Source organism: Dunckerocampus dactyliophorus, chromosome 6 (assembly GCF_027744805.1).
Source record: "Dunckerocampus dactyliophorus isolate RoL2022-P2 chromosome 6, RoL_Ddac_1.1, whole genome shotgun sequence".
Taxonomy (NCBI): domain Eukaryota; kingdom Metazoa; phylum Chordata; class Actinopteri; order Syngnathiformes; family Syngnathidae; genus Dunckerocampus; species Dunckerocampus dactyliophorus.
Window position 1 is genome coordinate 673544 of NC_072824.1, and position 25261 is coordinate 698804.

Genomic DNA, 25261 nt, shown 5'->3' on the forward strand with positions numbered 1-25261 from the left:
ACGAGCAGCAAAGTGTGCACACACATCCGAGACCGTTTGCAGAAGCGCAGTTTGACCAGTGTCGTCTTTAAAAGGAAAGTTTTCAGAGAGCTTTCCGGCTTACGGCCATACTACCCTGAGAATGCCCGATCTCGTCCGATCTCGGAAGCTAAGCAGGGGCGGGCCTGGTTAGTACTTGGATGGGAGACCGCCTGGGAATACCAGGTGCTGTAAGCTTTTTAGGCTCTTGGCGTTCAGCAGAGGGCGCTGTTTCCCACTTCTTGGAAAACGCCATCACTTTGAATGGAGGAAGAGTATTTATTTTGCCCTCATGTGAGGAACATCCATCTATTTGTCTCTCTGCTGTGAAGTTCAAACAGGCCTATAGGCTGGCTGTGGCTGCGACCGGTGGCACAAAACAGCCAGAAAAACCATACGAGCAGCAAAGTGTGCACACACATCCGAGACCGTTTGCAGAAGCGCAGTTTGACCAGTGTCGTCTTTAAAAGGAAAGTTTTCAGAGAGCTGTCCGGCTTACGGCCATACTACCCTGAGAACGCCCGATCTCGTCCGATCTCGGAAGCTAAGCAGGGGCGGGCCTGGTTAGTACTTGGATGGGAGACCGCCTGGGAATACCAGGTGCTGTAAGCTTTTTAGGCTCTTGGCTTTCAGCAGAGGGCGCTGTTTCCCACTTCTTGGAAAACGCCATCACTTTGAATGGAGGAAGAGTATTTATTTTGCCCTCATGTGAGGAACATCCATCTACAGTGTTTTTCTATCTGCTGTGAAGTTCAAACAGGCTTATAGGCTGGCTGTGGCTGCGACCGGTGGCACAAAACAGCCAGAAAAACCATACAAGCAGCAAAGTGTGCACACACATCCGAGACCGTTTGCAGAAGCGCAATTTGACCAGTGTCGTCTTTAAAAGGAAAGTTTTCAGAGAGCTTTCCGGCTTACGGCCATACTACCCTGAGAACGCCCGATCTCGTCCGATCTCGGAAGCTAAGCAGGGGCGGGCCTGGTTAGTACTTGGATGGGAGACCGCCTGGGAATACCAGGTGCTGTAAGCTTTTTAGGCTCTTGGCTTTCAGCAGAGGGCGCTGTTTCCCACTTCTTGGAAAACGCCATCACTTTGAATGGAGGAAGAGTATTTATTTTGCCCTCATGTGAGGAACATCCATCTACAGTGTTTTTCTATCTGCTGTGAAGTTCAAACAGGCTTATAGGCTGGCTGTGGCTGCGACCGGTGGCACAAAACAGCCAGAAAAACCATACGAGCAGCAAAGTGTGCACACACATCCGAGACCGTTTGCAGAAGCGCAGTTTGACCAGTGTCGTCTTTAAAAGGAAAGTTTTCAGAGAGCTTTCCGGCTTACGGCCATACTACCCTGAGAACGCCCGATCTCGTCCGATCTCGGAAGCTAAGCAGGGGCGGGCCTGGTTAGTACTTGGATGGGAGACCGCCTGGGAATACCAGGTGCTGTAAGCTTTTTAGGCTCTTGGCTTTCAGCAGAGGGCGCTGTTTCCCACTTCTTGGAAAACGCCATCACTTTGAATGGAGGAAGAGTATTTATTTTGCCCTCATGTGAGGAACATCCATCTACAGTGTTTTTCTATCTGCTGTGAAGTTCAAACAGGCTTATAGGCTGGCTGTGGCTGCGACCGGTGGCACAAAACAGCCAGAAAAACCATACGAGCAGCAAAGTGTGCACACACATCCGAGACCGTTTGCAGAAGCGCAGTTTGACCAGTGTCGTCTTTAAAAGGAAAGTTTTCAGAGAGCTTTCCGGCTTACGGCCATACTACCCTGAGAATGCCCGATCTCGTCCGATCTCGGAAGCTAAGCAGGGGCGGGCCTGGTTAGTACTTGGATGGGAGACCGCCTGGGAATACCAGGTGCTGTAAGCTTTTTAGGCTCTTGGCGTTCAGCAGAGGGCGCTGTTTCCCACTTCTTGGAAAACGCCATCACTTTGAATGGAGGAAGAGTATTTATTTTGCCCTCATGTGAGGAACATCCATCTATTTGTCTCTCTGCTGTGAAGTTCAAACAGGCCTATAGGCTGGCTGTGGCTGCGACCGGTGGCACAAAACAGCCAGAAAAACCATACGAGCAGCAAAGTGTGCACACACATCCGAGACCGTTTGCAGAAGCGCAGTTTGACCAGTGTCGTCTTTAAAAGGAAAGTTTTCAGAGAGCTGTCCGGCTTACGGCCATACTACCCTGAGAACGCCCGATCTCGTCCGATCTCGGAAGCTAAGCAGGGGCGGGCCTGGTTAGTACTTGGATGGGAGACCGCCTGGGAATACCAGGTGCTGTAAGCTTTTTAGGCTCTTGGCTTTCAGCAGAGGGCGCTGTTTCCCACTTCTTGGAAAACGCCATCACTTTGAATGGAGGAAGAGTATTTATTTTGCCCTCATGTGAGGAACATCCATCTACAGTGTTTTTCTATCTGCTGTGAAGTTCAAACAGGCTTATAGGCTGGCTGTGGCTGCGACCGGTGGCACAAAACAGCCAGAAAAACCATACAAGCAGCAAAGTGTGCACACACATCCGAGACCGTTTGCAGAAGCGCAATTTGACCAGTGTCGTCTTTAAAAGGAAAGTTTTCAGAGAGCTTTCCGGCTTACGGCCATACTACCCTGAGAACGCCCGATCTCGTCCGATCTCGGAAGCTAAGCAGGGGCGGGCCTGGTTAGTACTTGGATGGGAGACCGCCTGGGAATACCAGGTGCTGTAAGCTTTTTAGGCTCTTGGCTTTCAGCAGAGGGCGCTGTTTCCCACTTCTTGGAAAACGCCATCACTTTGAATGGAGGAAGAGTATTTATTTTGCCCTCATGTGAGGAACATCCATCTACAGTGTTTTTCTATCTGCTGTGAAGTTCAAACAGGCTTATAGGCTGGCTGTGGCTGCGACCGGTGGCACAAAACAGCCAGAAAAACCATACGAGCAGCAAAGTGTGCACACACATCCGAGACCGTTTGCAGAAGCGCAGTTTGACCAGTGTCGTCTTTAAAAGGAAAGTTTTCAGAGAGCTTTCCGGCTTACGGCCATACTACCCTGAGAATGCCCGATCTCGTCCGATCTCGGAAGCTAAGCAGGGGCGGGCCTGGTTAGTACTTGGATGGGAGACCGCCTGGGAATACCAGGTGCTGTAAGCTTTTTAGGCTCTTGGCGTTCAGCAGAGGGCGCTGTTTCCCACTTCTTGGAAAACGCCATCACTTTGAATGGAGGAAGAGTATGTATTTTGCCCTCATGTGAGGAACATCCATCTATTTGTCTCTCTGCTGTGAAGTTCAAACAGGCCTATAGGCTGGCTGTGGCTGCGACCGGTGGCACAAAACAGCCAGAAAAACCATACGAGCAGCAAAGTGTGCACACACATCCGAGACCGTTTGCAGAAGCGCAGTTTGACCAGTGTCGTCTTTAAAAGGAAAGTTTTCAGAGAGCTTTCCGGCTTACGGCCATACTATCCTGAGAACGCCCGATCTCGTCCGATCTCGGAAGCTAAGCAGGGGCGGGCCTGGTTAGTACTTGGATGGGAGACCGCCTGGGAATACCAGGTGCTGTAAGCTTTTTAGGCTCTTGGCTTTCAGCAGAGGGCGCTGTTTCCCACTTCTTGGAAAACGCCATCACTTTGAATGGAGGAAGAGTATTTATTTTGCCCTCATGTGAGGAACATCCATCTACAGTGTTTTTCTATCTGCTGTGAAGTTCAAACAGGCTTATAGGCTGGCTGTGGCTGCGACCGGTGGCACAAAACAGCCAGAAAAACCATACGAGCAGCAAAGTGTGCACACACATCCGAGACCGTTTGCAGAAGCGCAGTTTGACCAGTGTCGTCTTTAAAAGGAAAGTTTTCAGAGCGCTTTCCGGCTTACGGCCATACTACCCTGAGAACGCCCGATCTCGTCCGATCTCGGAAGCTAAGCAGGGGCGGGCCTGGTTAGTACTTGGATGGGAGACCGCCTGGGAATACCAGGTGCTGTAAGCTTTTTAGGCTCTTGGCTTTCAGCAGAGGGCGCTGTTTCCCACTTCTTGGAAAACGCCATCACTTTGAATGGAGGAAGAGTATTTATTTTGCCCTCATGTGAGGAACATCCATCTACAGTGTTTTTCTATCTGCTGTGAAGTTCAAACAGGCTTATAGGCTGGCTGTGGCTGCGACCGGTGGCACAAAACAGCCAGAAAAACCATACGAGCAGCAAAGTGTGCACACACATCCGAGACCGTTTGCAGAAGCGCAGTTTGACCAGTGTCGTCTTTAAAAGGAAAGTTTTCAGAGAGCTTTCCGGCTTACGGCCATACTATCCTGAGAACGCCCGATCTCGTCCGATCTCGGAAGCTAAGCAGGGGCGGACCTGGTTAGTACTTGGATGGGAGACCGCCTGGGAATACCAGGTGCTGTAAGCTTTTTAGGCTCTTGGCTTTCAGCAGAGGGCGCTGTTTCCCACTTCTTGGAAAACGCCATCACTTTGAATGGAGGAAGAGTATTTATTTTGCCCTCATGTGAGGAACATCCATCTACAGTATTTGTCTCTCTGCTGTGAAGTTCAAACAGGCTTATAGGCTGGCTGTGGCTGCGACCGGTGGCACAAAACAGCCAGAAAAACCATACGAGCAGCAAAGTGTGCACACACATCCGAGACCGTTTGCAGAAGCGCAGTTTGACCAGTGTCGTCTTTAAAAGGAAAGTTTTCAGAGAGCTTTCCGGCTTACGGCCATACTATCCTGAGAACGCCCGATCTCGTCCGATCTCGGAAGCTAAGCAGGGGCGGACCAGGTTAGTACTTGGATGGGAGACCGCCTGGGAATACCAGGTGCTGTAAGCTTTTTAGGCTCTTGGCTTTCAGCAGAGGGCGCTGTTTCCCACTTCTTGGAAAACGCCATCACTTTGAATGGAGGAAGAGTATTTATTTTGCCCTCATGTGAGGAACATCCATCTATTTGTCTCTCTGCTGTGAAGTTCAAACAGGCCTATAGGCTGGCTGTGGCTGCGACCGGTGGCACAAAACAGCCAGAAAAACCATACAAGCAGCAAAGTGTGCACACACATCCGAGACCGTTTGCAGAAGCGCAATTTGACCAGTGTCGTCTTTAAAAGGAAAGTTTTCAGAGAGCTTTCCGGCTTACGGCCATACTACCCTGAGAACGCCCGATCTCATCCGATCTCGGAAGCTAAGCAGGGGCGGGCCTGGTTAGTACTTGGATGGGAGACCGCCTGGGAATACCAGGTGCTGTAAGCTTTTTAGGCTCTTGGCTTTCAGCAGAGGGCGCTGTTTCCCACTTCTTGGAAAACGCCATCACTTTGAATGGAGGAAGAGTATTTATTTTGCCCTCATGTGAGGACCATCCATCTACAGTGTTTTTCTATCTGCTGTGAAGTTCAAACAGGCTTATAGGCTGGCTGTGGCTGCGACCGGTGGCACAAAACAGCCAGAAAAACCATACGAGCAGCAAAGTGTGCACACACATCCGAGACCGTTTGCAGAAGCGCAGTTTGACCAGTGTCGTCTTTAAAAGGAAAGTTTTCAGAGAGCTGTCCGGCTTACGGCCATACTACCCTGAGAACGCCCGATCTCGTCCGATCTCGGAAGCTAAGCAGGGGCGGGCCTGGTTAGTACTTGGATGGGAGACCGCCTGGGAATACCAGGTGCTGTAAGCTTTTTAGGCTCTTGGCTTTCAGCAGAGGGCGCTGTTTCCCACTTCTTGGAAAACGCCATCACTTTGAATGGAGGAAGAGTATTTATCTTGCCCTCATGTGAGGAACATCCATCTACAGTGTTTTTCTATCTGCTGTGAAGTTCAAACAGGCTTATAGGCTGGCTGTGGCTGCGACCGGTGGCACAAAACAGCCAGAAAAACCATACGAGCAGCAAAGTGTGCACACACATCCGAGACCGTTTGCAGAAGCGCAGTTTGACCAGTGTCGTCTTTAAAAGGAAAGTTTTCAGAGAGCTTTCCGGCTTACGGCCATACTACCCTGAGAATGCCCGATCTCGTCCGATCTCGGAAGCTAAGCAGGGGCGGGCCTGGTTAGTACTTGGATGGGAGACCGCCTGGGAATACCAGGTGCTGTAAGCTTTTTAGGCTCTTGGCGTTCAGCAGAGGGCGCTGTTTCCCACTTCTTGGAAAACGCCATCACTTTGAATGGAGGAAGAGTATTTATTTTGCCCTCATGTGAGGAACATCCATCTATTTGTCTCTCTGCTGTGAAGTTCAAACAGGCCTATAGGCTGGCTGTGGCTGCGACCGGTGGCACAAAACAGCCAGAAAAACCATACGAGCAGCAAAGTGTGCACACACATCCGAGACCGTTTGCAGAAGCGCAGTTTGACCAGTGTCGTCTTTAAAAGGAAAGTTTTCAGAGAGCTTTCCGGCTTACGGCCATACTACCCTGAGAACACCCGATCTCGTCCGATCTCGGAAGCTAAGCAGGGGCGGGCCTGGTTAGTACTTGGATGGGAGACCGCCTGGGAATACCAGGTGCTGTAAGCTTTTTAGGCTCTTGGCTTTCAGCAGAGGGCGCTGTTTCCCACTTCTTGGAAAACGCCATCACTTTGAATGGAGGAAGAGTATTTATTTTGCCCTCATGTGAGGAACATCCATCTACAGTATTTGTCTCTCTGCTGTGAAGTTCAAACAGGCTTATAGGCTGGCTGTGGCTGCGACCGGTGGCACAAAACAGCCAGAAAAACCATACGAGCAGCAAAGTGTGCACACACATCCGAGACCGTTTGCAGAAGCGCAGTTTGACCAGTGTCGTCTTTAAAAGGAAAGTTTTCAGAGAGCTTTCCGGCTTACGGCCATGCTATCCTGAGAACGCCCGATCTCGTCCGATCTCGGAAGCTAAGCAGGGGCGGACCTGGTTAGTACTTGGATGGGAGACCGCCTGGGAATACCAGGTGCTGTAAGCTTTTTAGGCTCTTGGCTTTCAGCAGAGGGCGCTGTTTCCCACTTCTTGGAAAACGCCATCACTTTGAATGGAGGAAGAGTATTTATTTTGCCCTCATGTGAGGAACATCCATCTATTTGTCTCTCTGCTGTGAAGTTCAAACAGGCCTATAGGCTGGCTGTGGCTGCGACCGGTGGCACAAAACAGCCAGAAAAACCATACGAGCAGCAAAGTGTGCACACACATCCGAGACCGTTTGCAGAAGCGCAGTTTGACCAGTGTCGTCTTTAAAAGGAAAGTTTTCAGAGCGCTTTCCGGCTTACGGCCATACTACCCTGAGAACGCCCGATCTCGTCCGATCTCGGAAGCTAAGCAGGGGCGGGCCTGGTTAGTACTTGGATGGGAGACCGCCTGGGAATACCAGGTGCTGTAAGCTTTTTAGGCTCTTGGCGTTCAGCAGAGGGCGCTGTTTCCCACTTCTTGGAAAACGCCATCACTTTGAATGGAGGAAGAGTATTTATTTTGCCCTCATGTGAGGAACATCCATCTATTTGTCTCTCTGCTGTGAAGTTCAAACAGGCCTATAGGCTGGCTGTGGCTGCGACCGGTGGCACAAAACAGCCAGAAAAACCATACGAGCAGCAAAGTGTGCACACACATCCGAGACCGTTTGCAGAAGCGCAGTTTGACCAGTGTCGTCTTTAAAAGGAAAGTTTTCAGAGAGCTTTCCGGCTTACGGCCATACTACCCTGAGAACACCCGATCTCGTCCGATCTCGGAAGCTAAGCAGGGGCGGGCCTGGTTAGTACTTGGATGGGAGACCGCCTGGGAATACCAGGTGCTGTAAGCTTTTTAGGCTCTTGGCTTTCAGCAGAGGGCGCTGTTTCCCACTTCTTGGAAAACGCCATCACTTTGAATGGAGGAAGAGTATTTATTTTGCCCTCATGTGAGGAACATCCATCTACAGTATTTGTCTCTCTGCTGTGAAGTTCAAACAGGCTTATAGGCTGGCTGTGGCTGCGACCGGTGGCACAAAACAGCCAGAAAAACCATACGAGCAGCAAAGTGTGCACACACATCCGAGACCGTTTGCAGAAGCGCAGTTTGACCAGTGTCGTCTTTAAAAGGAAAGTTTTCAGAGAGCTTTCCGGCTTACGGCCATACTATCCTGAGAACGCCCGATCTCGTCCGATCTCGGAAGCTAAGCAGGGGCGGACCTGGTTAGTACTTGGATGGGAGACCGCCTGGGAATACCAGGTGCTGTAAGCTTTTTAGGCTCTTGGCTTTCAGCAGAGGGCGCTGTTTCCCACTTCTTGGAAAACGCCATCACTTTGAATGGAGGAAGAGTATTTATTTTGCCCTCATGTGAGGAACATCCATCTATTTGTCTCTCTGCTGTGAAGTTCAAACAGGCCTATAGGCTGGCTGTGGCTGCGACCGGTGGCACAAAACAGCCAGAAAAACCATACGAGCAGCAAAGTGTGCACACACATCCGAGACCGTTTGCAGAAGCGCAGTTTGACCAGTGTCGTCTTTAAAAGGAAAGTTTTCAGAGCGCTTTCCGGCTTACGGCCATACTACCCTGAGAACGCCCGATCTCGTCCGATCTCGGAAGCTAAGCAGGGGCGGGCCTGGTTAGTACTTGGATGGGAGACCGCCTGGGAATACCAGGTGCTGTAAGCTTTTTAGGCTCTTGGCTTTCAGCAGAGGGCGCTGTTTCCCACTTCTTGGAAAACGCCATCACTTTGAATGGAGGAAGAGTATTTATTTTGCCCTCATGTGAGGAACATCCATCTACAGTGTTTTTCTATCTGCTGTGAAGTTCAAACAGGCTTATAGGCTGGCTGTGGCTGCGACCGGTGGCACAAAACAGCCAGAAAAACCATACGAGCAGCAAAGTGTGCACACACATCCGAGACCGTTTGCAGAAGCGCAGTTTGACCAGTGTCGTCTTTAAAAGGAAAGTTTTCAGAGAGCTTTCCGGCTTACGGCCATACTATCCTGAGAACGCCCGATCTCGTCCGATCTCGGAAGCTAAGCAGGGGCGGACCTGGTTAGTACTTGGATGGGAGACCGCCTGGGAATACCAGGTGCTGTAAGCTTTTTAGGCTCTTGGCTTTCAGCAGAGGGCGCTGTTTCCCACTTCTTGGAAAACGCCATCACTTTGAATGGAGGAAGAGTATTTATTTTGCCCTCATGTGAGGAACATCCATCTATTTGTCTCTCTGCTGTGAAGTTCAAACAGGCCTATAGGCTGGCTGTGGCTGCGACCGGTGGCACAAAACAGCCAGAAAAACCATACAAGCAGCAAAGTGTGCACACACATCCGAGACCGTTTGCAGAAGCGCAATTTGACCAGTGTCGTCTTTAAAAGGAAAGTTTTCAGAGAGCTTTCCGGCTTACGGCCATACTACCCTGAGAACGCCCGATCTCGTCCGATCTCGGAAGCTAAGCAGGGGCGGGCCTGGTTAGTACTTGGATGGGAGACCGCCTGGGAATACCAGGTGCTGTAAGCTTTTTAGGCTCTTGGCTTTCAGCAGAGGGCGCTGTTTCCCACTTCTTGGAAAACGCCATCACTTTGAATGGAGGAAGAGTATTTATTTTGCCCTCATGTGAGGAACATCCATCTACAGTGTTTTTCTATCTGCTGTGAAGTTCAAACAGGCTTATAGGCTGGCTGTGGCTGCGACCGGTGGCACAAAACAGCCAGAAAAACCATACGAGCAGCAAAGTGTGCACACACATCCGAGACCGTTTGCAGAAGCGCAGTTTGACCAGTGTCGTCTTTAAAAGGAAAGTTTTCAGAGCGCTTTCCGGCTTACGGCCATACTACCCTGAGAACGCCCGATCTCGTCCGATCTCGGAAGCTAAGCAGGGGCGGGCCTGGTTAGTACTTGGATGGGAGACCGCCTGGGAATACCAGGTGCTGTAAGCTTTTTAGGCTCTTGGCTTTCAGCAGAGGGCGCTGTTTCCCACTTCTTGGAAAACGCCATCACTTTGAATGGAGGAAGAGTATTTATTTTGCCCTCATGTGAGGAACATCCATCTACAGTGTTTTTCTATCTGCTGTGAAGTTCAAACAGGCTTATAGGCTGGCTGTGGCTGCGACCGGTGGCACAAAACAGCCAGAAAAACCATACGAGCAGCAAAGTGTGCACACACATCCGAGACCGTTTGCAGAAGCGCAGTTTGACCAGTGTCGTCTTTAAAAGGAAAGTTTTCAGAGAGCTTTCCGGCTTACGGCCATACTATCCTGAGAACGCCCGATCTCGTCTGATCTCGGAAGCTAAGCAGGGGCGGACCTGGTTAGTACTTGGATGGGAGACCGCCTGGGAATACCAGGTGCTGTAAGCTTTTTAGGCTCTTGGCTTTCAGCAGAGGGCGCTGTTTCCCACTTCTTGGAAAACGCCATCACTTTGAATGGAGGAAGAGTATTTATTTTGCCCTCATGTGAGGAACATCCATCTACAGTATTTGTCTCTCTGCTGTGAAGTTCAAACAGGCTTATAGGCTGGCTGTGGATGCGACCGGTGGCACAAAACAGCCAGAAAAACCATACGAGCAGCAAAGTGTGCACACACATCCGAGACCGTTTGCAGAAGCGCAGTTTGACCAGTGTCGTCTTTAAAAGGAAAGTTTTCAGAGAGCTTTCCGGCTTACGGCCATACTATCCTGAGAACGCCCGATCTCGTCCGATCTCGGAAGCTAAGCAGGGGCGGACCAGGTTAGTACTTGGATGGGAGACCGCCTGGGAATACCAGGTGCTGTAAGCTTTTTAGGCTCTTGGCTTTCAGCAGAGGGCGCTGTTTCCCACTTCTTGGAAAACGCCATCACTTTGAATGGAGGAAGAGTATTTATTTTGCCCTCATGTGAGGAACATCCATCTATTTGTCTCTCTGCTGTGAAGTTCAAACAGGCCTATAGGCTGGCTGTGGCTGCGACCGGTGGCACAAAACAGCCAGAAAAACCATACAAGCAGCAAAGTGTGCACACACATCCGAGACCGTTTGCAGAAGCGCAATTTGACCAGTGTCGTCTTTAAAAGGAAAGTTTTCAGAGAGCTTTCCGGCTTACGGCCATACTACCCTGAGAACGCCCGATCTCGTCCGATCTCGGAAGCTAAGCAGGGGCGGGCCTGGTTAGTACTTGGATGGGAGACCGCCTGGGAATACCAGGTGCTGTAAGCTTTTTAGGCTCTTGGCTTTCAGCAGAGGGCGCTGTTTCCCACTTCTTGGAAAACGCCATCACTTTGAATGGAGGAAGAGTATTTATTTTGCCCTCATGTGAGGACCATCCATCTACAGTGTTTTTCTATCTGCTGTGAAGTTCAAACAGGCTTATAGGCTGGCTGTGGCTGCGACCGGTGGCACAAAACAGCCAGAAAAACCATACGAGCAGCAAAGTGTGCACACACATCCGAGACCGTTTGCAGAAGCGCAGTTTGACCAGTGTCGTCTTTAAAAGGAAAGTTTTCAGAGAGCTGTCCGGCTTACGGCCATACTACCCTGAGAACGCCCGATCTCGTCCGATCTCGGAAGCTAAGCAGGGGCGGGCCTGGTTAGTACTTGGATGGGAGACCGCCTGGGAATACCAGGTGCTGTAAGCTTTTTAGGCTCTTGGCTTTCAGCAGAGGGCGCTGTTTCCCACTTCTTGGAAAACGCCATCACTTTGAATGGAGGAAGAGTATTTATCTTGCCCTCATGTGAGGAACATCCATCTACAGTGTTTTTCTATCTGCTGTGAAGTTCAAACAGGCTTATAGGCTGGCTGTGGCTGCGACCGGTGGCACAAAACAGCCAGAAAAACCATACGAGCAGCAAAGTGTGCACACACATCCGAGACCGTTTGCAGAAGCGCAGTTTGACCAGTGTCGTCTTTAAAAGGAAAGTTTTCAGAGAGCTTTCCGGCTTACGGCCATACTACCCTGAGAATGCCCGATCTCGTCCGATCTCGGAAGCTAAGCAGGGGCGGGCCTGGTTAGTACTTGGATGGGAGACCGCCTGGGAATACCAGGTGCTGTAAGCTTTTTAGGCTCTTGGCGTTCAGCAGAGGGCGCTGTTTCCCACTTCTTGGAAAACGCCATCACTTTGAATGGAGGAAGAGTATTTATTTTGCCCTCATGTGAGGAACATCCATCTATTTGTCTCTCTGCTGTGAAGTTCAAACAGGCCTATAGGCTGGCTGTGGCTGCGACCGGTGGCACAAAACAGCCAGAAAAACCATACGAGCAGCAAAGTGTGCACACACATCCGAGACCGTTTGCAGAAGCGCAGTTTGACCAGTGTCGTCTTTAAAAGGAAAGTTTTCAGAGAGCTTTCCGGCTTACGGCCATACTACCCTGAGAACACCCGATCTCGTCCGATCTCGGAAGCTAAGCAGGGGCGGGCCTGGTTAGTACTTGGATGGGAGACCGCCTGGGAATACCAGGTGCTGTAAGCTTTTTAGGCTCTTGGCTTTCAGCAGAGGGCGCTGTTTCCCACTTCTTGGAAAACGCCATCACTTTGAATGGAGGAAGAGTATTTATTTTGCCCTCATGTGAGGAACATCCATCTACAGTATTTGTCTCTCTGCTGTGAAGTTCAAACAGGCTTATAGGCTGGCTGTGGCTGCGACCGGTGGCACAAAACAGCCAGAAAAACCATACGAGCAGCAAAGTGTGCACACACATCCGAGACCGTTTGCAGAAGCGCAGTTTGACCAGTGTCGTCTTTAAAAGGAAAGTTTTCAGAGAGCTTTCCGGCTTACGGCCATGCTATCCTGAGAACGCCCGATCTCGTCCGATCTCGGAAGCTAAGCAGGGGCGGACCTGGTTAGTACTTGGATGGGAGACCGCCTGGGAATACCAGGTGCTGTAAGCTTTTTAGGCTCTTGGCTTTCAGCAGAGGGCGCTGTTTCCCACTTCTTGGAAAACGCCATCACTTTGAATGGAGGAAGAGTATTTATTTTGCCCTCATGTGAGGAACATCCATCTATTTGTCTCTCTGCTGTGAAGTTCAAACAGGCCTATAGGCTGGCTGTGGCTGCGACCGGTGGCACAAAACAGCCAGAAAAACCATACGAGCAGCAAAGTGTGCACACACATCCGAGACCGTTTGCAGAAGCGCAGTTTGACCAGTGTCGTCTTTAAAAGGAAAGTTTTCAGAGCGCTTTCCGGCTTACGGCCATACTACCCTGAGAACGCCCGATCTCGTCCGATCTCGGAAGCTAAGCAGGGGCGGGCCTGGTTAGTACTTGGATGGGAGACCGCCTGGGAATACCAGGTGCTGTAAGCTTTTTAGGCTCTTGGCGTTCAGCAGAGGGCGCTGTTTCCCACTTCTTGGAAAACGCCATCACTTTGAATGGAGGAAGAGTATTTATTTTGCCCTCATGTGAGGAACATCCATCTATTTGTCTCTCTGCTGTGAAGTTCAAACAGGCCTATAGGCTGGCTGTGGCTGCGACCGGTGGCACAAAACAGCCAGAAAAACCATACGAGCAGCAAAGTGTGCACACACATCCGAGACCGTTTGCAGAAGCGCAGTTTGACCAGTGTCGTCTTTAAAAGGAAAGTTTTCAGAGAGCTTTCCGGCTTACGGCCATACTACCCTGAGAACACCCGATCTCGTCCGATCTCGGAAGCTAAGCAGGGGCGGGCCTGGTTAGTACTTGGATGGGAGACCGCCTGGGAATACCAGGTGCTGTAAGCTTTTTAGGCTCTTGGCTTTCAGCAGAGGGCGCTGTTTCCCACTTCTTGGAAAACGCCATCACTTTGAATGGAGGAAGAGTATTTATTTTGCCCTCATGTGAGGAACATCCATCTACAGTATTTGTCTCTCTGCTGTGAAGTTCAAACAGGCTTATAGGCTGGCTGTGGCTGCGACCGGTGGCACAAAACAGCCAGAAAAACCATACGAGCAGCAAAGTGTGCACACACATCCGAGACCGTTTGCAGAAGCGCAGTTTGACCAGTGTCGTCTTTAAAAGGAAAGTTTTCAGAGAGCTTTCCGGCTTACGGCCATACTATCCTGAGAACGCCCGATCTCGTCCGATCTCGGAAGCTAAGCAGGGGCGGACCTGGTTAGTACTTGGATGGGAGACCGCCTGGGAATACCAGGTGCTGTAAGCTTTTTAGGCTCTTGGCTTTCAGCAGAGGGCGCTGTTTCCCACTTCTTGGAAAACGCCATCACTTTGAATGGAGGAAGAGTATTTATTTTGCCCTCATGTGAGGAACATCCATCTATTTGTCTCTCTGCTGTGAAGTTCAAACAGGCCTATAGGCTGGCTGTGGCTGCGACCGGTGGCACAAAACAGCCAGAAAAACCATACGAGCAGCAAAGTGTGCACACACATCCGAGACCGTTTGCAGAAGCGCAGTTTGACCAGTGTCGTCTTTAAAAGGAAAGTTTTCAGAGCGCTTTCCGGCTTACGGCCATACTACCCTGAGAACGCCCGATCTCGTCCGATCTCGGAAGCTAAGCAGGGGCGGGCCTGGTTAGTACTTGGATGGGAGACCGCCTGGGAATACCAGGTGCTGTAAGCTTTTTAGGCTCTTGGCTTTCAGCAGAGGGCGCTGTTTCCCACTTCTTGGAAAACGCCATCACTTTGAATGGAGGAAGAGTATTTATTTTGCCCTCATGTGAGGAACATCCATCTACAGTGTTTTTCTATCTGCTGTGAAGTTCAAACAGGCTTATAGGCTGGCTGTGGCTGCGACCGGTGGCACAAAACAGCCAGAAAAACCATACGAGCAGCAAAGTGTGCACACACATCCGAGACCGTTTGCAGAAGCGCAGTTTGACCAGTGTCGTCTTTAAAAGGAAAGTTTTCAGAGAGCTTTCCGGCTTACGGCCATACTATCCTGAGAACGCCCGATCTCGTCCGATCTCGGAAGCTAAGCAGGGGCGGACCTGGTTAGTACTTGGATGGGAGACCGCCTGGGAATACCAGGTGCTGTAAGCTTTTTAGGCTCTTGGCTTTCAGCAGAGGGCGCTGTTTCCCACTTCTTGGAAAACGCCATCACTTTGAATGGAGGAAGAGTATTTATTTTGCCCTCATGTGAGGAACATCCATCTATTTGTCTCTCTGCTGTGAAGTTCAAACAGGCCTATAGGCTGGCTGTGGCTGCGACCGGTGGCACAAAACAGCCAGAAAAACCATACAAGCAGCAAAGTGTGCACACACATCCGAGACCGTTTGCAGAAGCGCAATTTGACCAGTGTCGTCTTTAAAAGGAAAGTTTTCAGAGAGCTTTCCGGCTTACGGCCATACTACCCTGAGAACGCCCGATCTCGTCCGATCTCGGAAGCTAAGCAGGGGCGGGCCTGGTTAGTACTTGGATGGGAGACCGCCTGGGAATACCAGGTGCTGTAAGCTTTTTAGGCTCTTGGCTTTCAGCAGAGGGCGCTGTTTCCCACTTCTTGGAAAACGCCATCACTTTGAATGGAGGAAGAGTATTTATTTTGCCCTCATGTGAGGAACATCCATCTACAGTGTTTTTCTATCTGCTGTGAAGTTCAAACAGGCTTATAGGCTGGCTGTGGCTGCGACCGGTGGCACAAAACAGCCAGAAAAACCATACGAGCAGCAAAGTGTGCACACACATCCGAGACCGTTTGCAGAAGCGCAGTTTGACCAGTGTCGTCTTTAAAAGGAAAGTTTTCAGAGCGCTTTCCGGCTTACGGCCATACTACCCTGAGAACGCCCGATCTCGTCCGATCTCGGAAGCTAAGCAGGGGCGGGCCTGGTTAGTACTTGGATGGGAGACCGCCTGGGAATACCAGGTGCTGTAAGCTTTTTAGGCTCTTGGCTTTCAGCAGAGGGCGCTGTTTCCCACTTCTTGGAAAACGCCATCACTTTGAATGGAGGAAGAGTATTTATTTTGCCCTCATGTGAGGAACATCCATCTACAGTGTTTTTCTATCTGCTGTGAAGTTCAAACAGGCTTATAGGCTGGCTGTGGCTGCGACCGGTGGCACAAAACAGCCAGAAAAACCATACGAGCAGCAAAGTGTGCACACACATCCGAGACCGTTTGCAGAAGCGCAGTTTGACCAGTGTCGTCTTTAAAAGGAAAGTTTTCAGAGAGCTTTCCGGCTTACGGCCATACTATCCTGAGAACGCCCGATCTCGTCTGATCTCGGAAGCTAAGCAGGGGCGGACCTGGTTAGTACTTGGATGGGAGACCGCCTGGGAATACCAGGTGCTGTAAGCTTTTTAGGCTCTTGGCTTTCAGCAGAGGGCGCTGTTTCCCACTTCTTGGAAAACGCCATCACTTTGAATGGAGGAAGAGTATTTATTTTGCCCTCATGTGAGGAACATCCATCTACAGTATTTGTCTCTCTGCTGTGAAGTTCAAACAGGCTTATAGGCTGGCTGTGGATGCGACCGGTGGCACAAAACAGCCAGAAAAACCATACGAGCAGCAAAGTGTGCACACACATCCGAGACCGTTTGCAGAAGCGCAGTTTGACCAGTGTCGTCTTTAAAAGGAAAGTTTTCAGAGAGCTTTCCGGCTTACGGCCATACTATCCTGAGAACGCCCGATCTCGTCCGATCTCGGAAGCTAAGCAGGGGCGGACCAGGTTAGTACTTGGATGGGAGACCGCCTGGGAATACCAGGTGCTGTAAGCTTTTTAGGCTCTTGGCTTTCAGCAGAGGGCGCTGTTTCCCACTTCTTGGAAAACGCCATCACTTTGAATGGAGGAAGAGTATTTATTTTGCCCTCATGTGAGGAACATCCATCTATTTGTCTCTCTGCTGTGAAGTTCAAACAGGCCTATAGGCTGGCTGTGGCTGCGACCGGTGGCACAAAACAGCCAGAAAAACCATACAAGCAGCAAAGTGTGCACACACATCCGAGACCGTTTGCAGAAGCGCAATTTGACCAGTGTCGTCTTTAAAAGGAAAGTTTTCAGAGAGCTTTCCGGCTTACGGCCATACTACCCTGAGAACGCCCGATCTCGTCCGATCTCGGAAGCTAAGCAGGGGCGGGCCTGGTTAGTACTTGGATGGGAGACCGCCTGGGAATACCAGGTGCTGTAAGCTTTTTAGGCTCTTGGCTTTCAGCAGAGGGCGCTGTTTCCCACTTCTTGGAAAACGCCATCACTTTGAATGGAGGAAGAGTATTTATTTTGCCCTCATGTGAGGACCATCCATCTACAGTGTTTTTCTATCTGCTGTGAAGTTCAAACAGGCTTATAGGCTGGCTGTGGCTGCGACCGGTGGCACAAAACAGCCAGAAAAACCATACGAGCAGCAAAGTGTGCACACACATCCGAGACCGTTTGCAGAAGCGCAGTTTGACCAGTGTCGTCTTTAAAAGGAAAGTTTTCAGAGAGCTGTCCGGCTTACGGCCATACTACCCTGAGAACGCCCGATCTCGTCCGATCTCGGAAGCTAAGCAGGGGCGGGCCTGGTTAGTACTTGGATGGGAGACCGCCTGGGAATACCAGGTGCTGTAAGCTTTTTAGGCTCTTGGCTTTCAGCAGAGGGCGCTGTTTCCCACTTCTTGGAAAACGCCATCACTTTGAATGGAGGAAGAGTATTTATTTTGCCCTCATGTGAGGACCATCCATCTACAGTGTTTTTCTATCTGCTGTGAAGTTCAAACAGGCTTATAGGCTGGCTGTGGCTGCGACCGGTGGCACAAAACAGCCAGAAAAACCATACGAGCAGCAAAGTGTGCACACACATCCGAGACCGTTTGCAGAAGCGCAGTTTGACCAGTGTCGTCTTTAAAAGGAAAGTTTTCAGAGAGCTGTCCGGCTTACGGCCATACTACCCTGAGAACGCCCGATCTCGTCCGATCTCGGAAGCTAAGCAGGGGCGGGCCTGGTTAGTACTTGGATGGGAGACCGCCTGGGAATACCAGGTGCTGTAAGCTTTTTAGGCTCTTGGCTTTCAGCAGAGGGCGCTGTTTCCCACTTCTTGGAAAACGCCATCACTTTGAATGGAGGAAGAGTATTTATCTTGCCCTCATGTGAGGAACATCCATCTACAGTGTTTTTCTATCTGCTGTGAAGTTCAAACAGGCTTATAGGCTGGCTGTGGCTGCGACCGGTGGCACAAAACAGCCAGAAAAACCATACGAGCAGCAAAGTGTGCACACACATCCGAGACCGTTTGCAGAAGCGCAGTTTGACCAGTGTCGTCTTTAAAAGGAAAGTTTTCAGAGAGCTTTCCGGCTTACGGCCATACTACCCTGAGAATGCCCGATCTCGTCCGATCTCGGAAGCTAAGCAGGGGCGGGCCTGGTTAGTACTTGGATGGGACACCGCCTGGGAATACCAGGTGCTGTAAGCTTTTTAGGCTCTTGGCGTTCAGCAGAGGGCGCTGTTTCCCACTTCTTGGAAAACGCCATCACTTTGAATGGAGGAAGAGTATTTATTTTGCCCTCATGTGAGGAACATCCATCTATTTGTCTCTCTGCTGTGAAGTTCAAACAGGCCTATAGGCTGGCTGTGGCTGCGACCGGTGGCACAAAACAGCCAGAAAAACCATACGAGCAGCAAAGTGTGCACACACATCCGAGACCGTTTGCAGAAGCGCAGTTTGACCAGTGTCGTCTTTAAAAGGAAAGTTTTCAGAGAGCTTTCCGGCTTACGGCCATACTACCCTGAGAACACCCGATCTCGTCCGATCTCGGAAGCTAAGCAGGGGCGGGCCTGGTTAGTACTTGGATGGGAGACCGCCTGGGAATACCAGGTGCTGTAAGCTTTTTAGGCTCTTGGCTTTCAGCAGAGGGCGCTGTTTCCCACTTCTTGGAAAACGCCATCACTTTGAATGGAGGAAGAGTATTTATTTTGCCCTCATGTGAGGAACATCCATCTACAGTATTTGTCTCTCTGCTGTGAAGTTCAAACAGGCTTATAGGCTGGCTGTGGCTGCGACCGGTGGCACAAAACAGCCAGAAAAACCATACGAGCAGCAAAGTGTGCACACACATCCGAGACCGTTTGCAGAAGCGCAGTTTGACCAGTGTCGTCTTTAAAAGGAAAGTTTTCAGAGAGCTTTCCGGCTTACGGCCATACTATCCTGAGAACGCCCGATCTCGTCCGATCTCGGAAGCTAAGCAGGGGCGGACCTGGTTAGTACTTGGATGGGAGACCGCCTGGGAATACCAGGTGCTGTAAGCTTTTTAGGCTCTTGGCTTTCAGCAGAGGGCGCTGTTTCCCACTTCTTGGAAAACGCCATCACTTTGAATGGAGGAAGAGTATTTATTTTGCCCTCATGTGAGGAACATCCATCTATTTGTCTCTCTGCTGTGAAGTTCAAACAGGCCTATAGGCTGGCTGTGGCTGCGACCGGTGGCACAAAACAGCCAGAAAAACCATACGAGCAGCAAAGTGTGCACACACATCCGAGACCGTTTGCAGAAGCGCAGTTTGACCAGTGTCGTCTTTAAAAGGAAAGTTTTCAGAGCGCTTTCCGGCTTACGGCCATACTACCCTGAGAACGCCCGATCTCGTCCGATCTCGGAAGCTAAGCAGGGGCGGGCCTGGTTAGTACTTGGATGGGAGACCGCCTGGGAATACCAGGTGCTGTAAGCTTTTTAGGCTCTTGGCGTTCAGCAGAGGGCGCTGTTTCCCACTTCTTGGAAAACGCCATCACTTTGAATGGAGGAAGAGTATTTATTTTGCCCTCATGTGAGGAACATCCATCTATTTGTCTCTCTGCTGTGAAGTTCAAACAGGCCTATAGGCTGGCTGTGGCTGCGACCGGTGGCACAAAACAGCCAGAAAAACCATACGAGCAGCAAAGTGTGCACACACATCCGAGACCGTTTGCAGAAGCGCAGTTTGACCAGTGTCGTCTTTAAAAGGAAAGTTTTCAGAGAGCTTTCCGGCTTACGGCCATACTACCCTGAGAACACCCGATCTCGTCCGATCTCGGAAGCTAAGCAGGGGCGGGCCTGGTTAGTACTTGGATGGGAGACCGCCTGGGAATACCAGGTGCTGTAAGCTTTTTAGGCTCTTGGCTTTCAGCAGAGGGCGCTGTTTCCCACTTCTTGGAAAACGCCATCACTTTGAATGGAGGAAGAGTATTTATTTTGCCCTCATGTGAGGAACATCCATCTACAGTATTTGTCTCTCTGCTGTGAAGTTCAAACAGGCTTATAGGCTGGCTGTGGCTGCGACCGGTGGCACAAAACAGCCAGAAAAACCATACGAGCAGCAAAGTGTGCACACACATCCGAGACCGTTTGCAGAAGCGCAGTTTGACCAGTGTCGTCTTTAAAAGGAAAGTTTTCAGAGAGCTTTCCGGCTTACGGCCATACTATCCTGAGAACGCCCGATCTCGTCCGATCTCGGAAGCTAAGCAGGGGCGGACCTGGTTAGTACTTGGATGGGAGACCGCCTGGGAATACCAGGTGCTGTAAGCTTTTTAGGCTCTTGGCTTTCAGCAGAGGGCGCTGTTTCCCACTTCTTGGAAAACGCCATCACTTTGAATGGAGGAAGAGTATTTATTTTGCCCTCATGTGAGGAACATCCATCTATTTGTCTCTCTGCTGTGAAGTTCAAACAGGCCTATAGGCTGGCTGTGGCTGCGACCGGTGGCACAAAACAGCCAGAAAAACCATACGAGCAGCAAAGTGTGCACACACATCCGAGACCGTTTGCAGAAGCGCAGTTTGACCAGTGTCGTCTTTAAAAGGAAAGTTTTCAGAGCGCTTTCCGGCTTACGGCCATACTACCCTGAGAACGCCCGATCTCGTCCGATCTCGGAAGCTAAGCAGGGGCGGGCCTGGTTAGTACTTGGATGGGAGACCGCCTGGGAATACCAGGTGCTGTAAGCTTTTTAGGCTCTTGGCTTTCAGCAGAGGGCGCTGTTTCCCACTTCTTGGAAAACGCCATCACTTTGAATGGAGGAAGAGTATTTATTTTGCCCTCATGTGAGGAACATCCATCTACAGTGTTTTTCTATCTGCTGTGAAGTTCAAACAGGCTTATAGGCTGGCTGTGGCTGCGACCGGTGGCACAAAACAGCCAGAAAAACCATACGAGCAGCAAAGTGTGCACACACATCCGAGACCGTTTGCAGAAGCGCAGTTTGACCAGTGTCGTCTTTAAAAGGAAAGTTTTCAGAGAGCTTTCCGGCTTACGGCCATACTATCCTGAGAACGCCCGATCTCGTCCGATCTCGGAAGCTAAGCAGGGGCGGACCTGGTTAGTACTTGGATGGGAGACCGCCTGGGAATACCAGGTGCTGTAAGCTTTTTAGGCTCTTGGCTTTCAGCAGAGGGCGCTGTTTCCCACTTCTTGGAAAACGCCATCACTTTGAATGGAGGAAGAGTATTTATTTTGCCCTCATGTGAGGAACATCCATCTATTTGTCTCTCTGCTGTGAAGTTCAAACAGGCCTATAGGCTGGCTGTGGCTGCGACCGGTGGCACAAAACAGCCAGAAAAACCATACAAGCAGCAAAGTGTGCACACACATCCGAGACCGTTTGCAGAAGCGCAATTTGACCAGTGTCGTCTTTAAAAGGAAAGTTTTCAGAGAGCTTTCCGGCTTACGGCCATACTACCCTGAGAACGCCCGATCTCGTCCGATCTCGGAAGCTAAGCAGGGGCGGGCCTGGTTAGTACTTGGATGGGAGACCGCCTGGGAATACCAGGTGCTGTAAGCTTTTTAGGCTCTTGGCTTTCAGCAGAGGGCGCTGTTTCCCACTTCTTGGAAAACGCCATCACTTTGAATGGAGGAAGAGTATTTATTTTGCCCTCATGTGAGGAACATCCATCTACAGTGTTTTTCTATCTGCTGTGAAGTTCAAACAGGCTTATAGGCTGGCTGTGGCTGCGACCGGTGGCACAAAACAGCCAGAAAAACCATACGAGCAGCAAAGTGTGCACACACATCCGAGACCGTTTGCAGAAGCGCAGTTTGACCAGTGTCGTCTTTAAAAGGAAAGTTTTCAGAGCGCTTTCCGGCTTACGGCCATACTACCCTGAGAACGCCCGATCTCGTCCGATCTCGGAAGCTAAGCAGGGGCGGGCCTGGTTAGTACTTGGATGGGAGACCGCCTGGGAATACCAGGTGCTGTAAGCTTTTTAGGCTCTTGGCTTTCAGCAGAGGGCGCTGTTTCCCACTTCTTGGAAAACGCCATCACTTTGAATGGAGGAAGAGTATTTATTTTGCCCTCATGTGAGGAACATCCATCTACAGTGTTTTTCTATCTGCTGTGAAGTTCAAACAGGCTTATAGGCTGGCTGTGGCTGCGACCGGTGGCACAAAACAGCCAGAAAAACCATACGAGCAGCAAAGTGTGCACACACATCCGAGACCGTTTGCAGAAGCGCAGTTTGACCAGTGTCGTCTTTAAAAGGAAAGTTTTCAGAGAGCTTTCCGGCTTACGGCCATACTATCCTGAGAACGCCCGATCTCGTCTGATCTCGGAAGCTAAGCAGGGGCGGACCTGGTTAGTACTTGGATGGGAGACCGCCTGGGAATACCAGGTGCTGTAAGCTTTTTAGGCTCTTGGCTTTCAGCAGAGGGCGCTGTTTCCCACTTCTTGGAAAACGCCATCACTTTGAATGGAGGAAGAGTATTTATTTTGCCCTCATGTGAGGAACATCCATCTACAGTATTTGTCTCTCTGCTGTGAAGTTCAAACAGGCTTATAGGCTGGCTGTGGCTGCGACCGGTGGCACAAAACAGCCAGAAAAACCATACGAGCAGCAAAGTGTGCACACACATCCGAGACCGTTTGCAGAAGCGCAGTTTGACCAGTGTCGTCTTTAAAAGGAAAGTTTTCAGAGAGCTTTCCGGCTTACGGCCATACTATCCTGAGAACGCCCGATCTCGTCCGATCTCGGAAGCTAAGCAGGGGCGGACCAGGTTAGTACTTGGATGGGAGACCGCCTGGGAATACCAGGTGCTGTAAGCTTTTTAGGCTCTTGGCTTTCAGCAGAGGGCGCTGTTTCCCACTTCTTGGAAAACGCCATCACTTTGAATGGAGGAAGAGTATTTATTTTGCCCTCATGTGAGGAACATCCATCTATTTGTCTCTCTGCTGTGAAGTTCAAACAGGCCTATAGGCTGGCTGTGGCTGCGACCGGTGGCACAAAACAGCCAGAAAAACCATACAAGCAGCAAAGTGTGCACACACATCCGAGACCGTTTGCAGAAGCGCAATTTGACCAGTGTCGTCTTTAAAAGGAAAGTTTTCAGAGAGCTTTCCGGCTTACGGCCATACTACCCTGAGAACGCCCGATCTCGTCCGATCTCGGAAGCTAAGCAGGGGCGGGCCTGGTTAGTACTTGGATGGGAGACCGCCTGGGAATACCAGGTGCTGTAAGCTTTTTAGGCTCTTGGCTTTCAGCAGAGGGCGCTGTTTCCCACTTCTTGGAAAACGCCATCACTTTGAATGGAGGAAGAGTATTTATTTTGCCCTCATGTGAGGACCATCCATCTACAGTGTTTTTCTATCTGCTGTGAAGTTCAAACAGGCTTATAGGCTGGCTGTGGCTGCGACCGGTGGCACAAAACAGCCAGAAAAACCATACGAGCAGCAAAGTGTGCACACACATCCGAGACCGTTTGCAGAAGCGCAGTTTGACCAGTGTCGTCTTTAAAAGGAAAGTTTTCAGAGAGCTGTCCGGCTTACGGCCATACTACCCTGAGAACGCCCGATCTCGTCCGATCTCGGAAGCTAAGCAGGGGCGGGCCTGGTTAGTACTTGGATGGGAGACCGCCTGGGAATACCAGGTGCTGTAAGCTTTTTAGGCTCTTGGCTTTCAGCAGAGGGCGCTGTTTCCCACTTCTTGGAAAACGCCATCACTTTGAATGGAGGAAGAGTATTTATTTTGCCCTCATGTGAGGACCATCCATCTACAGTGTTTTTCTATCTGCTGTGAAGTTCAAACAGGCTTATAGGCTGGCTGTGGCTGCGACCGGTGGCACAAAACAGCCAGAAAAACCATACGAGCAGCAAAGTGTGCACACACATCCGAGACCGTTTGCAGAAGCGCAGTTTGACCAGTGTCGTCTTTAAAAGGAAAGTTTTCAGAGAGCTGTCCGGCTTACGGCCATACTACCCTGAGAACGCCCGATCTCGTCCGATCTCGGAAGCTAAGCAGGGGCGGGCCTGGTTAGTACTTGGATGGGAGACCGCCTGGGAATACCAGGTGCTGTAAGCTTTTTAGGCTCTTGGCTTTCAGCAGAGGGCGCTGTTTCCCACTTCTTGGAAAACGCCATCACTTTGAATGGAGGAAGAGTATTTATCTTGCCCTCATGTGAGGAACATCCATCTACAGTGTTTTTCTATCTGCTGTGAAGTTCAAACAGGCTTATAGGCTGGCTGTGGCTGCGACCGGTGGCACAAAACAGCCAGAAAAACCATACGAGCAGCAAAGTGTGCACACACATCCGAGACCGTTTGCAGAAGCGCAGTTTGACCAGTGTCGTCTTTAAAAGGAAAGTTTTCAGAGAGCTTTCCGGCTTACGGCCATACTACCCTGAGAATGCCCGATCTCGTCCGATCTCGGAAGCTAAGCAGGGGCGGGCCTGGTTAGTACTTGGATGGGAGACCGCCTGGGAATACCAGGTGCTGTAAGCTTTTTAGGCTCTTGGCGTTCAGCAGAGGGCGCTGTTTCCCACTTCTTGGAAAACGCCATCACTTTGAATGGAGGAAGAGTATTTATTTTGCCCTCATGTGAGGAACATCCATCTATTTGTCTCTCTGCTGTGAAGTTCAAACAGGCCTATAGGCTGGCTGTGGCTGCGACCGGTGGCACAAAACAGCCAGAAAAACCATACGAGCAGCAAAGTGTGCACACACATCCGAGACCGTTTGCAGAAGCGCAGTTTGACCAGTGTCGTCTTTAAAAGGAAAGTTTTCAGAGAGCTTTCCGGCTTACGGCCATACTACCCTGAGAACACCCGATCTCGTCCGATCTCGGAAGCTAAGCAGGGGCGGGCCTGGTTAGTACTTGGATGGGAGACCGCCTGGGAATACCAGGTGCTGTAAGCTTTTTAGGCTCTTGGCTTTCAGCAGAGGGCGCTGTTTCCCACTTCTTGGAAAACGCCATCACTTTGAATGGAGGAAGAGTATTTATTTTGCCCTCATGTGAGGAACATCCATCTACAGTATTTGTCTCTCTGCTGTGAAGTTCAAACAGGCTTATAGGCTGGCTGTGGCTGCGACCGGTGGCACAAAACAGCCAGAAAAACCATACGAGCAGCAAAGTGTGCACACACATCCGAGACCGTTTGCAGAAGCGCAGTTTGACCAGTGTCGTCTTTAAAAGGAAAGTTTTCAGAGAGCTTTCCGGCTTACGGCCATACTATCCTGAGAACGCCCGATCTCGTCCGATCTCGGAAGCTAAGCAGGGGCGGACCTGGTTAGTACTTGGATGGGAGACCGCCTGGGAATACCAGGTGCTGTAAGCTTTTTAGGCTCTTGGCTTTCA

At 50.5% G+C, this 25261-nt stretch overlaps 61 non-coding genes across 61 annotated transcripts; all 61 read left to right on the plus strand.

The window, feature by feature from the left end:
- The first annotated feature begins 97 nt into the window (after positions 1-97).
- Positions 98-216, plus strand: LOC129183407 (5S ribosomal RNA). Its single transcript, XR_008570825.1, has one exon. It is a non-coding gene; the product is annotated as a 5S ribosomal RNA (ribosomal RNA).
- A 295-nt stretch (positions 217-511) lies between these two features.
- Positions 512-630, plus strand: LOC129184271 (5S ribosomal RNA). The gene has a single exon (XR_008571656.1). It is a non-coding gene; the product is annotated as a 5S ribosomal RNA (ribosomal RNA).
- Positions 631-930: 300 nt separating this feature from the next.
- On the plus strand, positions 931-1049 carry LOC129184273 (5S ribosomal RNA). The gene has a single exon (XR_008571657.1). It is a non-coding gene; the product is annotated as a 5S ribosomal RNA (ribosomal RNA).
- Positions 1050-1349: 300 nt separating this feature from the next.
- Positions 1350-1468, plus strand: LOC129184274 (5S ribosomal RNA). Its single transcript, XR_008571658.1, has one exon. It is a non-coding gene; the product is annotated as a 5S ribosomal RNA (ribosomal RNA).
- A 300-nt stretch (positions 1469-1768) lies between these two features.
- On the plus strand, positions 1769-1887 carry LOC129183408 (5S ribosomal RNA). Its single transcript, XR_008570826.1, has one exon. It is a non-coding gene; the product is annotated as a 5S ribosomal RNA (ribosomal RNA).
- A 295-nt stretch (positions 1888-2182) lies between these two features.
- Positions 2183-2301, plus strand: LOC129184275 (5S ribosomal RNA). The gene has a single exon (XR_008571659.1). It is a non-coding gene; the product is annotated as a 5S ribosomal RNA (ribosomal RNA).
- A 300-nt stretch (positions 2302-2601) lies between these two features.
- On the plus strand, positions 2602-2720 carry LOC129184276 (5S ribosomal RNA). The gene has a single exon (XR_008571660.1). It is a non-coding gene; the product is annotated as a 5S ribosomal RNA (ribosomal RNA).
- A 300-nt stretch (positions 2721-3020) lies between these two features.
- LOC129183410 (5S ribosomal RNA) lies at positions 3021-3139 on the plus strand. The gene has a single exon (XR_008570828.1). It is a non-coding gene; the product is annotated as a 5S ribosomal RNA (ribosomal RNA).
- A 295-nt stretch (positions 3140-3434) lies between these two features.
- On the plus strand, positions 3435-3553 carry LOC129183456 (5S ribosomal RNA). Its single transcript, XR_008570874.1, has one exon. It is a non-coding gene; the product is annotated as a 5S ribosomal RNA (ribosomal RNA).
- A 300-nt stretch (positions 3554-3853) lies between these two features.
- Positions 3854-3972, plus strand: LOC129184277 (5S ribosomal RNA). Its single transcript, XR_008571661.1, has one exon. It is a non-coding gene; the product is annotated as a 5S ribosomal RNA (ribosomal RNA).
- A 300-nt stretch (positions 3973-4272) lies between these two features.
- LOC129183792 (5S ribosomal RNA) lies at positions 4273-4391 on the plus strand. The gene has a single exon (XR_008571202.1). It is a non-coding gene; the product is annotated as a 5S ribosomal RNA (ribosomal RNA).
- Positions 4392-4691: 300 nt separating this feature from the next.
- On the plus strand, positions 4692-4810 carry LOC129183633 (5S ribosomal RNA). Its single transcript, XR_008571047.1, has one exon. It is a non-coding gene; the product is annotated as a 5S ribosomal RNA (ribosomal RNA).
- Positions 4811-5105: 295 nt separating this feature from the next.
- LOC129184452 (5S ribosomal RNA) lies at positions 5106-5224 on the plus strand. The gene has a single exon (XR_008571828.1). It is a non-coding gene; the product is annotated as a 5S ribosomal RNA (ribosomal RNA).
- A 300-nt stretch (positions 5225-5524) lies between these two features.
- Positions 5525-5643, plus strand: LOC129184279 (5S ribosomal RNA). Its single transcript, XR_008571663.1, has one exon. It is a non-coding gene; the product is annotated as a 5S ribosomal RNA (ribosomal RNA).
- A 300-nt stretch (positions 5644-5943) lies between these two features.
- On the plus strand, positions 5944-6062 carry LOC129183411 (5S ribosomal RNA). The gene has a single exon (XR_008570829.1). It is a non-coding gene; the product is annotated as a 5S ribosomal RNA (ribosomal RNA).
- Positions 6063-6357: 295 nt separating this feature from the next.
- LOC129184366 (5S ribosomal RNA) lies at positions 6358-6476 on the plus strand. Its single transcript, XR_008571745.1, has one exon. It is a non-coding gene; the product is annotated as a 5S ribosomal RNA (ribosomal RNA).
- Positions 6477-6776: 300 nt separating this feature from the next.
- On the plus strand, positions 6777-6895 carry LOC129183952 (5S ribosomal RNA). The gene has a single exon (XR_008571358.1). It is a non-coding gene; the product is annotated as a 5S ribosomal RNA (ribosomal RNA).
- Positions 6896-7190: 295 nt separating this feature from the next.
- On the plus strand, positions 7191-7309 carry LOC129184280 (5S ribosomal RNA). Its single transcript, XR_008571664.1, has one exon. It is a non-coding gene; the product is annotated as a 5S ribosomal RNA (ribosomal RNA).
- Positions 7310-7604: 295 nt separating this feature from the next.
- Positions 7605-7723, plus strand: LOC129184481 (5S ribosomal RNA). The gene has a single exon (XR_008571856.1). It is a non-coding gene; the product is annotated as a 5S ribosomal RNA (ribosomal RNA).
- A 300-nt stretch (positions 7724-8023) lies between these two features.
- On the plus strand, positions 8024-8142 carry LOC129183793 (5S ribosomal RNA). Its single transcript, XR_008571203.1, has one exon. It is a non-coding gene; the product is annotated as a 5S ribosomal RNA (ribosomal RNA).
- Positions 8143-8437: 295 nt separating this feature from the next.
- Positions 8438-8556, plus strand: LOC129184281 (5S ribosomal RNA). The gene has a single exon (XR_008571665.1). It is a non-coding gene; the product is annotated as a 5S ribosomal RNA (ribosomal RNA).
- A 300-nt stretch (positions 8557-8856) lies between these two features.
- On the plus strand, positions 8857-8975 carry LOC129183794 (5S ribosomal RNA). The gene has a single exon (XR_008571204.1). It is a non-coding gene; the product is annotated as a 5S ribosomal RNA (ribosomal RNA).
- A 295-nt stretch (positions 8976-9270) lies between these two features.
- On the plus strand, positions 9271-9389 carry LOC129184282 (5S ribosomal RNA). Its single transcript, XR_008571666.1, has one exon. It is a non-coding gene; the product is annotated as a 5S ribosomal RNA (ribosomal RNA).
- Positions 9390-9689: 300 nt separating this feature from the next.
- Positions 9690-9808, plus strand: LOC129184283 (5S ribosomal RNA). The gene has a single exon (XR_008571667.1). It is a non-coding gene; the product is annotated as a 5S ribosomal RNA (ribosomal RNA).
- Positions 9809-10108: 300 nt separating this feature from the next.
- Positions 10109-10227, plus strand: LOC129183885 (5S ribosomal RNA). The gene has a single exon (XR_008571292.1). It is a non-coding gene; the product is annotated as a 5S ribosomal RNA (ribosomal RNA).
- Positions 10228-10527: 300 nt separating this feature from the next.
- LOC129183634 (5S ribosomal RNA) lies at positions 10528-10646 on the plus strand. Its single transcript, XR_008571048.1, has one exon. It is a non-coding gene; the product is annotated as a 5S ribosomal RNA (ribosomal RNA).
- Positions 10647-10941: 295 nt separating this feature from the next.
- Positions 10942-11060, plus strand: LOC129184284 (5S ribosomal RNA). Its single transcript, XR_008571668.1, has one exon. It is a non-coding gene; the product is annotated as a 5S ribosomal RNA (ribosomal RNA).
- Positions 11061-11360: 300 nt separating this feature from the next.
- Positions 11361-11479, plus strand: LOC129184285 (5S ribosomal RNA). Its single transcript, XR_008571669.1, has one exon. It is a non-coding gene; the product is annotated as a 5S ribosomal RNA (ribosomal RNA).
- A 300-nt stretch (positions 11480-11779) lies between these two features.
- On the plus strand, positions 11780-11898 carry LOC129183412 (5S ribosomal RNA). Its single transcript, XR_008570830.1, has one exon. It is a non-coding gene; the product is annotated as a 5S ribosomal RNA (ribosomal RNA).
- A 295-nt stretch (positions 11899-12193) lies between these two features.
- On the plus strand, positions 12194-12312 carry LOC129183437 (5S ribosomal RNA). Its single transcript, XR_008570855.1, has one exon. It is a non-coding gene; the product is annotated as a 5S ribosomal RNA (ribosomal RNA).
- Positions 12313-12612: 300 nt separating this feature from the next.
- LOC129183953 (5S ribosomal RNA) lies at positions 12613-12731 on the plus strand. The gene has a single exon (XR_008571359.1). It is a non-coding gene; the product is annotated as a 5S ribosomal RNA (ribosomal RNA).
- Positions 12732-13026: 295 nt separating this feature from the next.
- On the plus strand, positions 13027-13145 carry LOC129184286 (5S ribosomal RNA). Its single transcript, XR_008571670.1, has one exon. It is a non-coding gene; the product is annotated as a 5S ribosomal RNA (ribosomal RNA).
- Positions 13146-13440: 295 nt separating this feature from the next.
- LOC129183550 (5S ribosomal RNA) lies at positions 13441-13559 on the plus strand. Its single transcript, XR_008570966.1, has one exon. It is a non-coding gene; the product is annotated as a 5S ribosomal RNA (ribosomal RNA).
- A 300-nt stretch (positions 13560-13859) lies between these two features.
- Positions 13860-13978, plus strand: LOC129183795 (5S ribosomal RNA). The gene has a single exon (XR_008571205.1). It is a non-coding gene; the product is annotated as a 5S ribosomal RNA (ribosomal RNA).
- A 295-nt stretch (positions 13979-14273) lies between these two features.
- On the plus strand, positions 14274-14392 carry LOC129184287 (5S ribosomal RNA). The gene has a single exon (XR_008571671.1). It is a non-coding gene; the product is annotated as a 5S ribosomal RNA (ribosomal RNA).
- Positions 14393-14692: 300 nt separating this feature from the next.
- Positions 14693-14811, plus strand: LOC129183796 (5S ribosomal RNA). Its single transcript, XR_008571206.1, has one exon. It is a non-coding gene; the product is annotated as a 5S ribosomal RNA (ribosomal RNA).
- Positions 14812-15106: 295 nt separating this feature from the next.
- LOC129184288 (5S ribosomal RNA) lies at positions 15107-15225 on the plus strand. The gene has a single exon (XR_008571672.1). It is a non-coding gene; the product is annotated as a 5S ribosomal RNA (ribosomal RNA).
- Positions 15226-15525: 300 nt separating this feature from the next.
- On the plus strand, positions 15526-15644 carry LOC129184290 (5S ribosomal RNA). The gene has a single exon (XR_008571674.1). It is a non-coding gene; the product is annotated as a 5S ribosomal RNA (ribosomal RNA).
- A 300-nt stretch (positions 15645-15944) lies between these two features.
- On the plus strand, positions 15945-16063 carry LOC129183886 (5S ribosomal RNA). The gene has a single exon (XR_008571293.1). It is a non-coding gene; the product is annotated as a 5S ribosomal RNA (ribosomal RNA).
- Positions 16064-16363: 300 nt separating this feature from the next.
- LOC129183636 (5S ribosomal RNA) lies at positions 16364-16482 on the plus strand. The gene has a single exon (XR_008571050.1). It is a non-coding gene; the product is annotated as a 5S ribosomal RNA (ribosomal RNA).
- A 295-nt stretch (positions 16483-16777) lies between these two features.
- On the plus strand, positions 16778-16896 carry LOC129184291 (5S ribosomal RNA). The gene has a single exon (XR_008571675.1). It is a non-coding gene; the product is annotated as a 5S ribosomal RNA (ribosomal RNA).
- A 300-nt stretch (positions 16897-17196) lies between these two features.
- Positions 17197-17315, plus strand: LOC129184292 (5S ribosomal RNA). Its single transcript, XR_008571676.1, has one exon. It is a non-coding gene; the product is annotated as a 5S ribosomal RNA (ribosomal RNA).
- A 300-nt stretch (positions 17316-17615) lies between these two features.
- Positions 17616-17734, plus strand: LOC129184293 (5S ribosomal RNA). Its single transcript, XR_008571677.1, has one exon. It is a non-coding gene; the product is annotated as a 5S ribosomal RNA (ribosomal RNA).
- Positions 17735-18034: 300 nt separating this feature from the next.
- On the plus strand, positions 18035-18153 carry LOC129183869 (5S ribosomal RNA). Its single transcript, XR_008571276.1, has one exon. It is a non-coding gene; the product is annotated as a 5S ribosomal RNA (ribosomal RNA).
- Positions 18154-18448: 295 nt separating this feature from the next.
- On the plus strand, positions 18449-18567 carry LOC129183664 (5S ribosomal RNA). Its single transcript, XR_008571079.1, has one exon. It is a non-coding gene; the product is annotated as a 5S ribosomal RNA (ribosomal RNA).
- A 300-nt stretch (positions 18568-18867) lies between these two features.
- LOC129183798 (5S ribosomal RNA) lies at positions 18868-18986 on the plus strand. Its single transcript, XR_008571208.1, has one exon. It is a non-coding gene; the product is annotated as a 5S ribosomal RNA (ribosomal RNA).
- A 295-nt stretch (positions 18987-19281) lies between these two features.
- Positions 19282-19400, plus strand: LOC129184294 (5S ribosomal RNA). Its single transcript, XR_008571678.1, has one exon. It is a non-coding gene; the product is annotated as a 5S ribosomal RNA (ribosomal RNA).
- A 295-nt stretch (positions 19401-19695) lies between these two features.
- LOC129183779 (5S ribosomal RNA) lies at positions 19696-19814 on the plus strand. The gene has a single exon (XR_008571190.1). It is a non-coding gene; the product is annotated as a 5S ribosomal RNA (ribosomal RNA).
- Positions 19815-20114: 300 nt separating this feature from the next.
- Positions 20115-20233, plus strand: LOC129183799 (5S ribosomal RNA). Its single transcript, XR_008571209.1, has one exon. It is a non-coding gene; the product is annotated as a 5S ribosomal RNA (ribosomal RNA).
- Positions 20234-20528: 295 nt separating this feature from the next.
- On the plus strand, positions 20529-20647 carry LOC129184295 (5S ribosomal RNA). The gene has a single exon (XR_008571679.1). It is a non-coding gene; the product is annotated as a 5S ribosomal RNA (ribosomal RNA).
- A 300-nt stretch (positions 20648-20947) lies between these two features.
- LOC129183800 (5S ribosomal RNA) lies at positions 20948-21066 on the plus strand. Its single transcript, XR_008571210.1, has one exon. It is a non-coding gene; the product is annotated as a 5S ribosomal RNA (ribosomal RNA).
- A 295-nt stretch (positions 21067-21361) lies between these two features.
- LOC129184296 (5S ribosomal RNA) lies at positions 21362-21480 on the plus strand. The gene has a single exon (XR_008571680.1). It is a non-coding gene; the product is annotated as a 5S ribosomal RNA (ribosomal RNA).
- A 300-nt stretch (positions 21481-21780) lies between these two features.
- Positions 21781-21899, plus strand: LOC129184297 (5S ribosomal RNA). Its single transcript, XR_008571681.1, has one exon. It is a non-coding gene; the product is annotated as a 5S ribosomal RNA (ribosomal RNA).
- Positions 21900-22199: 300 nt separating this feature from the next.
- LOC129183887 (5S ribosomal RNA) lies at positions 22200-22318 on the plus strand. The gene has a single exon (XR_008571294.1). It is a non-coding gene; the product is annotated as a 5S ribosomal RNA (ribosomal RNA).
- Positions 22319-22618: 300 nt separating this feature from the next.
- LOC129183637 (5S ribosomal RNA) lies at positions 22619-22737 on the plus strand. Its single transcript, XR_008571051.1, has one exon. It is a non-coding gene; the product is annotated as a 5S ribosomal RNA (ribosomal RNA).
- A 295-nt stretch (positions 22738-23032) lies between these two features.
- On the plus strand, positions 23033-23151 carry LOC129184298 (5S ribosomal RNA). The gene has a single exon (XR_008571682.1). It is a non-coding gene; the product is annotated as a 5S ribosomal RNA (ribosomal RNA).
- A 300-nt stretch (positions 23152-23451) lies between these two features.
- LOC129184299 (5S ribosomal RNA) lies at positions 23452-23570 on the plus strand. The gene has a single exon (XR_008571683.1). It is a non-coding gene; the product is annotated as a 5S ribosomal RNA (ribosomal RNA).
- Positions 23571-23870: 300 nt separating this feature from the next.
- LOC129184301 (5S ribosomal RNA) lies at positions 23871-23989 on the plus strand. The gene has a single exon (XR_008571685.1). It is a non-coding gene; the product is annotated as a 5S ribosomal RNA (ribosomal RNA).
- Positions 23990-24289: 300 nt separating this feature from the next.
- Positions 24290-24408, plus strand: LOC129183413 (5S ribosomal RNA). The gene has a single exon (XR_008570831.1). It is a non-coding gene; the product is annotated as a 5S ribosomal RNA (ribosomal RNA).
- Positions 24409-24703: 295 nt separating this feature from the next.
- LOC129183895 (5S ribosomal RNA) lies at positions 24704-24822 on the plus strand. The gene has a single exon (XR_008571301.1). It is a non-coding gene; the product is annotated as a 5S ribosomal RNA (ribosomal RNA).
- Positions 24823-25122: 300 nt separating this feature from the next.
- On the plus strand, positions 25123-25241 carry LOC129183801 (5S ribosomal RNA). The gene has a single exon (XR_008571211.1). It is a non-coding gene; the product is annotated as a 5S ribosomal RNA (ribosomal RNA).
- Positions 25242-25261: the final 20 nt, after the last annotated feature.